General features: G+C 35.6%; 1 protein-coding gene across 2 annotated transcripts in view; it reads right to left on the bottom strand.

The window, feature by feature from the left end:
* ARHGAP15 (Rho GTPase activating protein 15) overlaps positions 1 to 13,361 on the bottom strand; it is a 652,966-nt gene extending 639,605 nt beyond the window's left edge. Inside the window, exon 1 of one of the 2 annotated variants that reach the window (XM_057745532.1) lies at positions 13,258 to 13,361. The gene's annotated coding sequence lies outside the window, so the exon portion shown is untranslated. Of the gene's footprint in view, positions 1 to 9,032; positions 9,051 to 13,257 lie in introns of those variants that run through there. The other variant, XM_057745533.1, reaches the window with a different exon arrangement.
* Between the last annotated feature and the right edge of the window lie 356 nt (positions 13,362 to 13,717).

Below are 13,717 nucleotides of genomic sequence, written 5' to 3'. Positions count from 1 at the left end.
GCCAAACGGACCTCGGATACAGTGCATTACGGTCAGGGGAAGTCAGAACATCTACGGCACCTCACCTTGCCCCCATCCCTGACGCAAGACATACTTTACCCATCTGCCACGCTGACTAGTCTCTGGTTTTCCTTTCAAGCTGATTTCCCACCCTGAAACTATGACCCACTTGTTAATCCCTCTTCTTAGAGCCAGGCCTGTAGGATGCAGCTAATTCTCCACAGACAGGACCACAGCCATTTATCTCCCGAGCGTTTTGTCAGTCACTTCCCACTGCCACACTGTGCTGTCATTTAATACCAAGTGCTTTCAGAGTTAGGACTGAGATTGGTGTATTCGGTCAACCTCCATACATGGAACCCTGAGCAGGTTTCCTCATGGGGAAAACAAAACAGAATAAAAACAGAAAAAGACTTTGCTAACTGCATCAGCACCTTAGACCTTGGGCAGCTCAGCATCTTATTTCTTTTTCCTCAGAATCATTCTGCTAGGACCCCCATGTCTCATGAACAATCTACATCAATACTTTAAACCCTAGGCAAAAATTAGATATAATATAAAAGCGGGTGAAAAGAAGTTTTTTTCTCTCTCCTAGTCTCTGTAGTTCTTCCTTGCTTCATTTTAATTTTAAGACCAAGAGTCACTGGCTGCCTTCCACTTTTTAAACTGCTCTGTGTGATGAATATTAGTTCTTCAAAATTAAAGGGTATTTTTGGTTAGGACACATCTTGAGCTGCTTGAAGGAAAATTTCCATATCAACCAAAAATTGGTAAACAAACGAGAAAAGAGAGGGCCCTCTTCCTTCTCCCTAACACAGCTATATTATACTCCCCCACACAGCTGCATTGAGGAAATGAAACTAATAGCAAGAAATTGCTTTTGATGAGCTTCATAATCTTATCGTAATACTTAGAACTGAAATAAACAAAAATTATCCTGGCATGATTTTTATATCATAATAAAGGGGGAAATGGTCATCATTTGATTCAAGACAACCTGATGAAACAATTACTACCACAACTACTATTCACTCTACATTTAACCTTTCTAAAGCAATATTGTGTGACACACACTAAGCAAAGTTCTTTATATACGTTATTTTTTTATCTTGTGAGGAAACCCCTCGTTTTATAGATAAGGAAACGGGCTCAGAGAGATTAAGTAACTTGTACAAAAAAACATATACAATATCTAGCAAGTGGTGGAGCCAAGAACTTTTGTTTTTTTCTGACTTCCCAGGCAGTGCTCTTAATATCTTTAATGTTTCTCACACTGGTAAGAATGACCATCCTCAAAAAATCTACAAACAATAAATGCTGGAGAGGATGTGGAAAAAAGGGAACCCTCCTGCACTGTTGGTGGGAATGTAAATTGGTACGGCCACTATGGAGAACAATATGGAGGTTCCTTAAAAAACTAAAAATAGAGCTGCCATATGACCCAGCAATCCCACTCCTGGGCATATATCCAGAGAAAAGCATAATTTGAAAGGATACATGCACCCTGATGTTCACTGCAGCACTATATACAATAGACAGGACATGGAAGCAACCTAAATGCCCATTGACAGAGGAATGGATAAAGATGTGGTACATGTATACAAAGGAATATTACTCGGCCATAAAAAGGAACAAAATAGTGCCCTTTGCAGAGATGTGGATGGACCTAGAGACTGTCATACAGAGTGATGTAAGTTAGAAAGAGAAAACCAAAGGTATAATACTGCTTATATGTGGAATCTAGAAAAGTGGTACAGATGAACTTATTTGCAAACTAGAAACAGAGTCACAGATGTAGAGAACAAACTTATGGTTACCAAGAAGGAATGGGATGAATTGGAACTTTGGGACTGACATATAGACACTACTATGCACAAAACAGATAAACTAATGAGAATCTACTGTATAGCACAGGAAACTCTACTCAATGATCTGTGATGACCTACATGGGAAGGAAATCTAAAAAAGAGTGGATATATGTATACATATAACTGATTCACTTTCTGTATAGCAGAAACTAACACAACATTGTAAAGCAACTATACTCCAATTTAAAAAAAAAAAAAACTTTACTATCTCCATAAGAAATAAAAAAGTTCCAGACCAGAATTTGGGAAAAATATGTTCTCAGCATGTCCTCAAATGCTTCTATTTCTCCAGGCTTCCTTGTCTTCTTAATCGTATGCTTTTCCCACTAGCTTGCTAGAATAATCACATAAAATAACCATGCAAAATCACTTTTAAAACTCTAAACAGAATATAACTATATAATAGACATTCTTACTTGTATTAACTTAAACTCAACCATCACTGTGACAACATAAAATAAATCTTAAATAGGCAAAATAAAGAGGTAAGATAAATAGGAGTATGAAAGTAAACAAGACCCCTTTGCCATAGTCTAGACAAGACTTAATGGATAACCAAATTAGTAACTATGACAATACGTGAACACAGAGAGAAGGAAACAGATGTCCCTAACAATGGCAATTAATTGGATATATGGACAGGAGTCCATGGAGATCCCAAGCTTACTTAATTAGGTGATTTGAAGAACAGAGATATCTTAACTGAAGTTGGGGGGAAAAATGGGGATTCTGTGGGGAGATTACAGGTTTAACAAGAAACATAGTTAGTTTGAACTGCTGATGGGACATCATGGAAGAGGTTATCAACTGACAATTGGAACTAGGAACAATACTGGGAGAGAGACCAAGGCCAAAGATAAAAATTTAAGGACCATATCGATTAAATCTAAATAACTAGTGCTTAAGAACGTCAAAGAAGCCTTCTGAGAAGAGGAGATAGCCTAAAGATTATCCACCAATCTGTCACACAAATAATTTAAAATTTTCTGGTAGCCACACTAGATGAGTAAGATGAAATAAGTGATTATATTAAAATAATTATTTTAATAATATAATTTGTATAACCCACAATGTCAAAATTTTATAATTTTAGCATATAATCAATGTAAAAATATTAAGGAGGTACTTTATATTCTTTTTATTTGTACTGTCTTCAAAAACTGATGTTTATTTTACACTCAATTTAGACTAGCCACATTGCAAGTGCTAAACAATCATCTGTGGCTAGTTTCTACCATAATGGACAGCATGATTCCAAGAAGAACTATGGGGCATCTAAGGGCAGAAGGGAGACATACGGTTCAGAGAAGACAGAAAAAGAGAAGTAGAAAGGGTAACTAGAGTATGACAAACACTGAGGCAAAAAATGTTTTCTTCCTGACATTTTATAACATCTCTACATAAGGATACATGTATATAATGAATAAGCAACAGGTTTTCCAGAGATGGCATAGTTTTAGATATCAAATAAAACAGGATCCTTCTTGACCCTTTCAGACTACAGAGCCTCATGAATGAAGTCCAGTATCACTTAACTGCTGACACCTGACAGGCTTAAAAATTATAGCATGGCATAGCGAACATAACAGATTTTGCATTACCGAAATCTGCCTACAAATCATGACCCAGCCTACCAAACAGCATTATAAATTTGGGTACTTAACCACCAACCTAAGCTTCCTTATCTTTAAAATGGGGATACTAACTCCCTTACATGATTTTTGTGTGATTAAAATGCGATTAGGGATGTAAAACCGCTGATACAAAATACAAATTGAATAAATCATAGCTCTGATGATTATTATTAATAATCCCACCCTAGTAATTTATATTAATGAATGGCTCATGCTACTGTTAGTATCTAGACAAGAAGGGAATATTGTTTGTTTGGGGTAACACCATGGTACCTATCATAGTGTTGGAGACACCGCTGGGGTAATCAACATTCGTTTTTCCTCCTACATTCTGCTTCCTTTAGGAGAACCATCAAGGTGTAAGTAGAGGCCCAAATTACTTGATTTCCCAGTGCATGTAGCAAAAAGATGAATAAAATGAATATGGGTGTCATTGCTCAGTTTCTATCCCTTAAAATTCTAATACGAAGTTAACTAAAGCAGAGAGATAAATTAAAAAAAAAAACACCCAAATTTTCCCTTGACTCAGCACTCAATTTCCTGAGCATTCTACCTTTCATAGCTGTTTTAAAAGATATCTCATTTTGAGTCTAAGCTTGTCATTCATTACATCAGCAGAGACTAGAACAAAAAGTTCTATAAGTGTTTAAGAAATGAGTTAAACAAAAGTATTTAATTTTAATACCATGGTTTTACAAAAATAGGTTAAAATTTAAATGCTTAGAGGTAGTTGGTGTTTTCTATCAGTTTACGCAACACATTTGCAGATGGAGGGTTATTTGTTCAAAGTTTCAGAAAAGTGCCACAGTATATAATGGATCCAGCATTCCAACTCAACCTTTCATCACTGCCAGGTTACTCAAAGGAACCCATAAGTGTCATTTGTTTGCAATACATTTCTACCCCTCTTCCCCTAAATTTATCTTATTTTTTAGACCCAAGAGAAGTCACAAATCTCCAGAAAACCTTCCCTGACTTTACAGCCTATAGTATTTTTTTAATATTATTTGTTCTTTCACTTATCAAATATTTATTGAGTGTTTATTATATGCCTACCATTGTTCTAGGTCCTAGGTATTCAGTAGTAAAAAGGCAGACAAGGTCAACACTTTCATGGACCATTCCGTTCAGGGTAGAGATAGCCACTAAACAATTTCATATGTAATAATAATTCCTCATATCCAAAATGCTATTTAAGCAAACAAAAGTAGAGTATTAGATAGAGGGCCTGACAAACCATGGAAAAAGACTGAATTAAAGTATAATAAAAAATCACTTGGAATGTTTTAGTTGCAGAGTTGAATGATTTAAGTCTTAAGAAAGTTACTCTGGCTACTCTCTGGAGAATGACTATCACGTCAGGGAGGTGAGTCAGGAGAACTCTACAGTAACAGCGGTGGAGGTGGTTAAGAAATGATTAAATTTGGGACATTTTGATATACATTTGCCCCTTGTTTAATGTCTAATTCATTCCTGCTAAGAGAAAATCAGTTAAATAAAATCTCAAGATACCCAATTAACATTTACAAATATAAAAATGCATGAACAGATTTCAAAAATGGGTTTATGTAAGCAGTAACAATTCGAAAAAAATGTGTACATAGACGTAATATGAAAAGTATATTTATTAAATCTCCTTTTTTTCTGCATCTTTGTCTTCACCAATATTTTCTGTTCATGAGACTTCTAGTTTTCTTGCCCTTAGAGCATACTTAATGATAAATTACAGCAAAACAAAAACAGACAAAAAGGACATTTTTAAGGCCAAAAAACCTGACTGGAACATTCTACAAGTTGCTACTTCTTCAACCTTCTCGAGTTCATTCAAAATGTTCAAATCAACATTGCTCCATATATTTTGTATGATTTTTCTCTAACTTGAAACTAGAAAGTGAATTAGTAAGTGTAGTTTTATTTAAACTTGTGATGTCATCTAACTGTCACATATTGTAGTATATTCATTTAGTTGGTTTGAGGAAAATCCATTACAAAAACAAACAAAAAATTAACAAAAAATAAAAAGAGCCATTTGTCTGAAAAAAAAACATAACTTTTTAAGAGCTGTCATTGAGAAAAGTAAACAGGATCACGGGAGGTAAGTCAATATTTAGCAGGCTCTGCTTATTGCTGATTAATTGGATGTGGTTTGGGGTAGGGAGTATGAGAGAAAGAGCAGAATTGGGGGTAATTCTTAATTTACTATCCTGAACAGAGAGATGAATGATGGTGCCATTAAACGAGATAAGTGAAAACAGGGAAGAAACCGGTTGGGTTGGGGGGTAGGTGGGGAGTAATTAAGAGCTTAGTTTTGAACATATTCATTTTGATGTCTCTTGAAATATTCAAGTACAGATGATAGGTGGGCAACTGCAATTACAGTCTTAGTATTAAAAAAACAAAAAGGATTGGTTTTGAGATCTAATTAGAACACAGATAATAGTTAAAATCATGGCACTAAATAATATCACCTAGGAATAAACTAGGTGATAGCTAGTTTAAGAAGACAATAGCTAGGACCAGAAAGGTAGAAATTTGAAGACTGAGTGCAGGACATTTTAATATTTAGAGAGTTGGATAACGAGGGAAAGTTAGCAAAGAGACAGAGAAGGAGCATCTAAATAGTTTGGAGAAAAACTGGGAGGATGAAATATCGTAGAAGTTAAATGAAGAGAGTTTCAAAAGAGAAGGAATGTTCAGTTGCATCAAATGCAACTCAGATGATGGATAATATGAAGACACATTAATAGCCATTGGATTTCGCAAAATGAAACCATTGGGACTCTGACAAGAGCATGTACTGTAATATTTCTATGGCATTGCCACTTATAAATTTATATATAAATTCCGGTGTTTGTGCACTAAGCTACCTAAGAAGTTTTCACTGGCTAGAGAGCACACTGAGTCTTTACATTCCCAATAATTCTTAGCATAACACAGTGTACTTAGTTGCAGCTCAAAATTATTTATGGAATTGAATTGAATTGGGCTGATGCCCATCGAAAGAGAAAAATCAACTTTAAAATTCACAGTTGTATTGTATGTTTTTGACAAGGCCAATTTTTAAAATAAGATAGTCTTCCTATTCTTTGGCATCCTCTGAATACTCCCTCTCATCAAATGGGCTTTCCTACAGTTTCAAAGAAGACATATTCCATGAGGCAAGTAGTCGCTTAACTTCCTCTCCTCACTTCAACTTATCTATATCCAATTCATCTACATGCACACTCATTAAAGTGCTCTTCCTTCTGTTTCAGGTTAATTTATCTACTTGAGATAGTGATTACACGCATCTGTCTCAGTATCCTCTGAGACCTTGTTAGATGTCTGGATGTATTTTCTTTTCTTTTTTTTCTTTTTTCTTTCTTTTTAATTCTAATTCCTTTTCTCGTTTCCTTCACTTCAACATTCCCTTTTCCTTTTTTAGCTACTGCCTATTTCAAGCTTTATAGAAAGAGTACTTTACATATGCTAGCCCCTATTCCTTACTTCCTTTAACATCTCATTCTAGGCTTCAACTTAACTAATGTTTTTGGACCTTACTTATGCAGTTGAGAAAGGATACATTCTGTTATTAGGAAAAACAAGTTGACCTCTAATCTTTTAAAAACAAGCTCAACCTCAATCATAGTAACAGAAATAGCACATAAAACTATATTGGGATACATTTTTCTACAGACTGGCAAAACCTGAAATGTCTGGTAACACAATCTGTTAGAAACGCTATGGTGCTTCCACCAGCCCTCTCATTAAGTGCTAATGGAAGTTCAGAAAGCTACAACATGAAGGATAGTTTGGCAATGACTATGAAAATTATTTAATCTTTTGGCTTATAAATAAATAGTATTTCTGGGAATTCATTTCATAAATATATTGTCAAATGTACACAATTATATTAAAACATTCTTTGTGTTAGCAAGAAATTGAAAACACCCACGACTCTTTTAATAAGAGACTGGTTAGAGTAAGTACGATATATCCACACAGTGAAATACTGTACAGCTATAAACACAGAGACAGAGAAGTAGCCAGTTTATTATTTTTATGATTAAAATATCTACAAGATATTACTAAATGAAAAAACAGTGAAGAGGTGTATATAGTATACTACCTTTAATATAATAAAGATATATACACACATATATGTGCGTATATACATTTATGCTTTTACATAAAGAAACTAAGAAGGATTTTTAAAAAACTATGAAAAGTGGTTGCCTGTTGGGTTAAGATGGGAGTAAATAGTGGTATATAGAAATAGGAATGTAAGAAATATTTTCACGAAAATGTTTAGGTCTAATTTGTCTTCAAACCATTTCACTGTATCACTTATTCTGAAATTAAAAACAACAAAACAGGGCTTTCCTGGTAGCACAGTGGTTAAGAATCCACCTGCCAATGCAGGGGACATGGGTTCCATCCCTGGTCCAGGGAGATCCCACATGCCGAAGAACAACTAAGCCCCTGTGCCACAACTACTGAGCCTGTGTTCTAAAGCCCACGAGCCAGAACTAATGAGCCCATGCTCTGTAACTATTGAAGCCTGCATGCCTAGAGCCCGTGCTCTACAACAAGAGAAGCCACCGTAATGAGAGGCCCACACACCCCAACAAAGAATAGCCCCCACTTGCTGCAACTACAGAAAGCCCACGCGCAGCAATGAAGACTGAACGCAACCCATAAATATAAATAAATAAACACTAAAAAAAACAGAAAACAAACAAAAAACCCCACCAAAACGAAGTTCAACAATACGAAAAAAAAATCATTATAACCACAGCCCATAAAAGAACCTCAAGGCATGTGGGGAGGTGAGCCAGTAACTTCTCTTAAAGGAATACCTCCCTGCACAGCTGGCAACCATCTCTGCAAACCACCCTAAAGAGTATGTCACCAACAGTGAGGTATATGGAAGAAGCAAATAAATCCTGATGCTAGAGAGCCCACCAGATTCAAAATGCGGCCATCCAATTATGGATTTCCCCTGCTTGACAACCTGTTGTTACTTACAATCCTCAGTCATGATCTGCTCAGCAGGTTCACTCCATTAGAATCTCAAACTATCTGCCCCGAACTCTGCTAGTATACTTGCAGCTAACAACAGGAGACAACTAATTCTGCCTCGAAAATTCCGACAGTCCATGTTTCTGTGCTTTGACACATTCCCTTCTTGTCTCCTGGAATGTCTGTCATCTCCCTAGTCCCAGCTTTCTCTGGAACTACCGCAGTAGCCCCCTCTACCTCATCCACGGCGACACACTCCAAGAACCACAATGATACCTGAAACCGCAGATAGTACCGGATCGTATGTAGACTATGTTTCTCCCTATACATACATACATGTGATAAAGTTTAATTTATAAATTAGGCACAGTAAAATATTAACAACTGATAATAAAGTAAAACAATTATAAGTATATACCGTAATAAAAGTTATGTGAACGTGGTCTCTCTCTCTCTCTCTCACACACACACACACACAGTATCTTATTGTACAAATTTAATGCCTTTTTCATCTTAATTAAGCACTTACCACGCACTGAGGCCATACCTTTTGCAGTTCGAGGCGCAACAGCAAAACAAACAAATTTATTTTTCCTTCTTCACAATTTCACGAATAGAAAATTCATGTTGGTCCCTACCGTAGATCTTAGCAACCTCGGCATACGATTTTTTTCCTGTACCCTTGCACTTAGAGGAAGCGCTTTACGGCTATTTGTTGGCATATGAGAATGGCCAGGAGCGCGGCTCTCGCACTTTGGGGCCAGTATTAAGTGAAATAAGGGGAACTGCAACGAAGGCGCTGAGAAACCTCAAATCCACGAGCGAGCGTGCATCTGATAAGCAAGATGGCCGCTCAGTGACTCCCGCGGGAAACGCTGGACCCAGAAAGATTCCGGCCCGAGCAGGACAGCGCGAGACTTCATCACACTACCTCAGAAAGGTGAGCTCTTGAAAGCTCAGGAATTAGTTCTGGAATTTTTCCTTCAACACTTTCAGACCATGGTTGACCGCGGGGTAACTGAAACCGCGGAAAGCAAAACTGTGGAGAAGAGGGAACTGCTGTACAAATATTTCTTTCAAAGCTGTTGTGATATGTCTGACTGGATATGGTAAATGATATAACAGCTGCAAAATTCTCTACTTTATTGCCCAGCATATAATAGGAAGATACAAATGGGCAATGAAATTCTGAATCTTAATAGAACATTTCTTATATCTTTTTATGGTACTTGACACATTTTGTTGGCATTATAATTATTAATATTTTTACCAGCTTATAAGCTTTTAGAAGACAAGTATTGTGGGGCAGGGGTTTACACATGGAGCAGCTGTTGAAAAGTATTTTAAAATTCAGTTTAATTGAAACGCTTAAAGTATCCTGAAACTGATGCTGTCTTTCTGTGTGATTATAGAGGTTGGAAAATTTAAGTAAGTAATGCTTTCAAATGTGACCCTATGTGTCTATGTAGTAGTTTTCTATGGCTTTTACCTCTAAGACATGAATTCGCTGTTCTTCTGGGGGAGGAACTTAAGTTCCTCAGTGTGGGGACCCCTCTCTTCAGCTGACAGTCCATGTGTTGCAGGTGCAGGTGGCTCATCAATGCAAGAGTGAGCCAAGTGACCCAGGCCTGGTCGCTCAGGGTGTCTGTGTCTCAGAGGCAATTATCAGCTCAGTAAGGTCACGTTACCTGCTTCAGTCCAATCAGATCTCAATCTGAGGTACCTTTGCTGTGGTGATGGGGGAAAGGCATTCTTTTGTACAGAGTTTGCTGAAAGGGTCAGGTGTAAACCTGAAGGCTTCTAGTCAACTTAGTGTGAGCATCTGCCAGAGACTGCTTATAGTGAGGTGAGAAAAAGAGCTAAGAAGCGAAGAAAATGATCTTGGTGATCCTGTGTAAGCTGCTGGATCCAGCCTGACTTTTCTCTGCTTGGATTTTCAGTTATACAAATCAGTGCCTATCTCTATTGCCTAGGCCAATTTTAGCTTATTTTCTGTCATTTGCAAACAAAAGAGTTTTGTCTGCTATAATATAGCTAAAATTTAGAATCCTTAGAAGTACACTTTATAGTTTAGTTATATAACATTTCTCTTGCAGAACAAAAAATATGGTACCCAAAGTGTTAAATTCAGGATATTAGATGATTTTTAAAATACATATGTAAAACATTTGATTATGTTAGTTTCTAAGTGTATGGGAATACCAAAATAGTCTGAAGATGTAGTGCAGTTAATTATCATCTACTACAAGAAAGGTGTATATTTCTTCAGGAATATCTTAGAGAAATGGACACATCTCTGTGATGGACCCTTCATATAACACATTGTCAGAAATTCTGTTTAAATGCCACAGACAGGATGAATGGTTACCAAAACACTCTTTCTCCCCCAAAATATTTTCCCCAAACTTTTTGTCGTGGCATAAGTCTCTTCACTTAAGACTGAGTTCCTCAACATTTAACTGTTCCCTTGGGTGCTGTCTGCTGAGAGAACTTATTAAAATTCTACTGGGAGGAGGGAGGCCTGAATTACAAGTTATAAGAAACAAAGTTCTGAAGCCTTCTCTTATGAGTATGGATTATTTTTATCAGATGCCCTAACTTCTGGAAAATAGGATGAGTATATTTTAAGAACAATGGGAGTGGGATGGAAGTGAAAAAGTAGGGTCTATTTCTCAAGGTCCCAAGGCTGGCTGACCTTACGTTAGCGACAACGTAGGCCACTCTGGGACAGAGCATTTAAAAAGAAGAGGGACTATCCAGGGGGGAAATGTCTCCTTTCTGAATTTTGCTGAATCCTGGCCCCAAGTGGAAAAGCATATTTTTTAATGACTTTCCAAATGAGATCTTCTGCACTGTTTTTATTTCACCAAAATTTGTTTCTTATTCCCTTAAAATGCATAAAGATATAGTAACCTATACTAACTCATTTGTAATTTACCCTCTTAAGATTTGATCTGTAACTTCCACAAATGATGCATTACTAGTTTTTACAAACAATTCTGAGAGCATCATAGTTTACATGTCTATCATCTCTACTCGTTGATCTTTATAAATGCATAAGTATGTTTAATTAATTCTTAATTTTATACATACTCCATAAAATATTTGCATTTTTTAACAGTTTCTGTAAGAAATAATCATTTGACAAATAATTTAGCTTTTAAAAATATTAAATCATTTAAAAAACTGTAGTGGATTTTTTTCAGTACCAAATGCCTATCTGGATATTCATTCTTGCTAATGTGTAAGTACTACATATGTTTATTCATGTGATGCTCTTTTATAATAAAATGAAATAAAGTAATAATATATCAACCAAAACTATCTGAATTATAAAGCTTCTATAGATGCAGAGGTTCAGAACCACAATATTGAAGACAGATTTAAATAATACTTTCCATTCTGAGGAAATGCAGCAAATTGAAAAGCTTATCAGAATATCAAAGCAAATACATGTTACCAGGGTTCTCTTACACCCTAACAATAAAAAATGTATTGAATAGCAGGTCCTAATCTCTATTTTTTCATGATCATTTTAATAGTCAACAAGTAGCTAGCTTCAGTATTGACAATTGAAGAGGTCTTAAAATGGATGTAGTAGTATAACTAATAATTTCCTTCCAAATTGACCACATCAGAAAACATTTATGTGAGTCTTTCAATAGAAGACAATAAAAGAAAATTGTTGCCACTTATCAACACTGTAACCATTTTTTAATAACACACAAAAATAGGTGTTGTGGGGGCCATCATCCAACAGCACAATAAAAATAATATGAAAGGATGGATCATATCTGGAGCTTTTATTAAAATTCCTTCAAAAATCTACAGTCAGATTTATTTTAGGTATTCGTCTCTGAGATTAGCATTACTTTTATATTCTTTGTACATATGTTACAGCACACAAAGACCTGTAAAAGCAAGAAGTCATATAAAAGAAAAGTTCTTATCAGTTTATGATTAACAAATGCTTTTAATTTCTAAGGTTATTGTTTTAGAAATCTCAAAGAAAGAAAATTATATAAGTACCTAAATAACAGAAGTATATTTCAAATTTGCCTCTTTTCACAGACGTAACCTTCTGTGAAGTCAGCTGTGACTTTTCTTTTAAATGTAGAGTTTTGCTTCTGAGATAGAAACTTGCCTCATTTCACCCTCTATCTTAAGTAAAATTTAGGAAAAAAATCAAACGTCATGATAGAGAACTTTCTTTTGCATCTTGAGATTTTCCTGCTCTTTAATAGCTATTTAATAAGCTACAAGTTTAATAAACTACACGTTTTCAAAGGTTTCTAATGCTAACTTTAATACAATACTTTATAGTGGGTTTCTTTCACGCTGCATACAATTCAGATGTTATTTCTTATTGTTATAAGATGGCTTTTCCTCTTTATTATCTGGATCATGAAGAGTACATATTTTTATAAAACAGTCAAAGATACAAAGTCCCACATTTTCTCTTATAGTTATTTTTAAAAGTACTTTCAAACTAAAACTATACTGTATTCTGTTTTTAATATTTTCATATAAAATCTTAGCAAAATATCTTTTAAAGGATTTTAGAATTTAACTGTTGCAAATTTAAAAACAATATTCTTCTCTACATCAAAGGAAACAAACTGATATTTCAATCACAAGTGAAAACATCACGGTTTTGTAGGAAAAGTTGATATGTTCCCACTGAAGCATAGGATACTCTGCCAAATATTTTCAAGTTTAAATTGCACGTTCAATATAAAGTTAAGCTCACTTACGTTTTCTCACTGCCGACTTGTTATTGAAACTGCCATCAACTTCTAACTGTTAATGACTCTTTCAACAAAAACGGAAAACAGTAAAGTCAAGTCACATGTTGTAAGAGTAGGCCTAGGTTGGATGCTGCTTAATTTCAGTACTGGAGGAAAAAAAAAAAAAAAAAGGGCGGTGGTGGGGGGGTGGAGTGAGCACTAAAACTTTTAAATAAAACCACTTCCTGCGTAGATACGGTTAACCACACACATCACATCATTACTCGATTTGAAAAAATTGCCTTCTATAGTCAACAATATTGTTATTTTTCAATGTGATTTTCAATTTTCAGACACTACACACTTGTAAAGGTTCATCAATTCTGATTTAATGCAGCAAAATGTGCAGTTAAAAATTTAGCAGGGGGAGGAGCAGCCTGCTAAGCACTGGGGACACTTCCTCTTTCTCTGCCTTCTAGCAAGGGCT

This window comes from Hippopotamus amphibius, chromosome 8, assembly GCF_030028045.1.
Source record: "Hippopotamus amphibius kiboko isolate mHipAmp2 chromosome 8, mHipAmp2.hap2, whole genome shotgun sequence".
In the NCBI taxonomy this organism is placed as follows: Eukaryota; Metazoa; Chordata; class Mammalia; order Artiodactyla; family Hippopotamidae; genus Hippopotamus; species Hippopotamus amphibius.
Note: the sequence above shows the minus strand (reverse complement) of the source record. Positions and strands in the feature narration are given on the sequence as shown.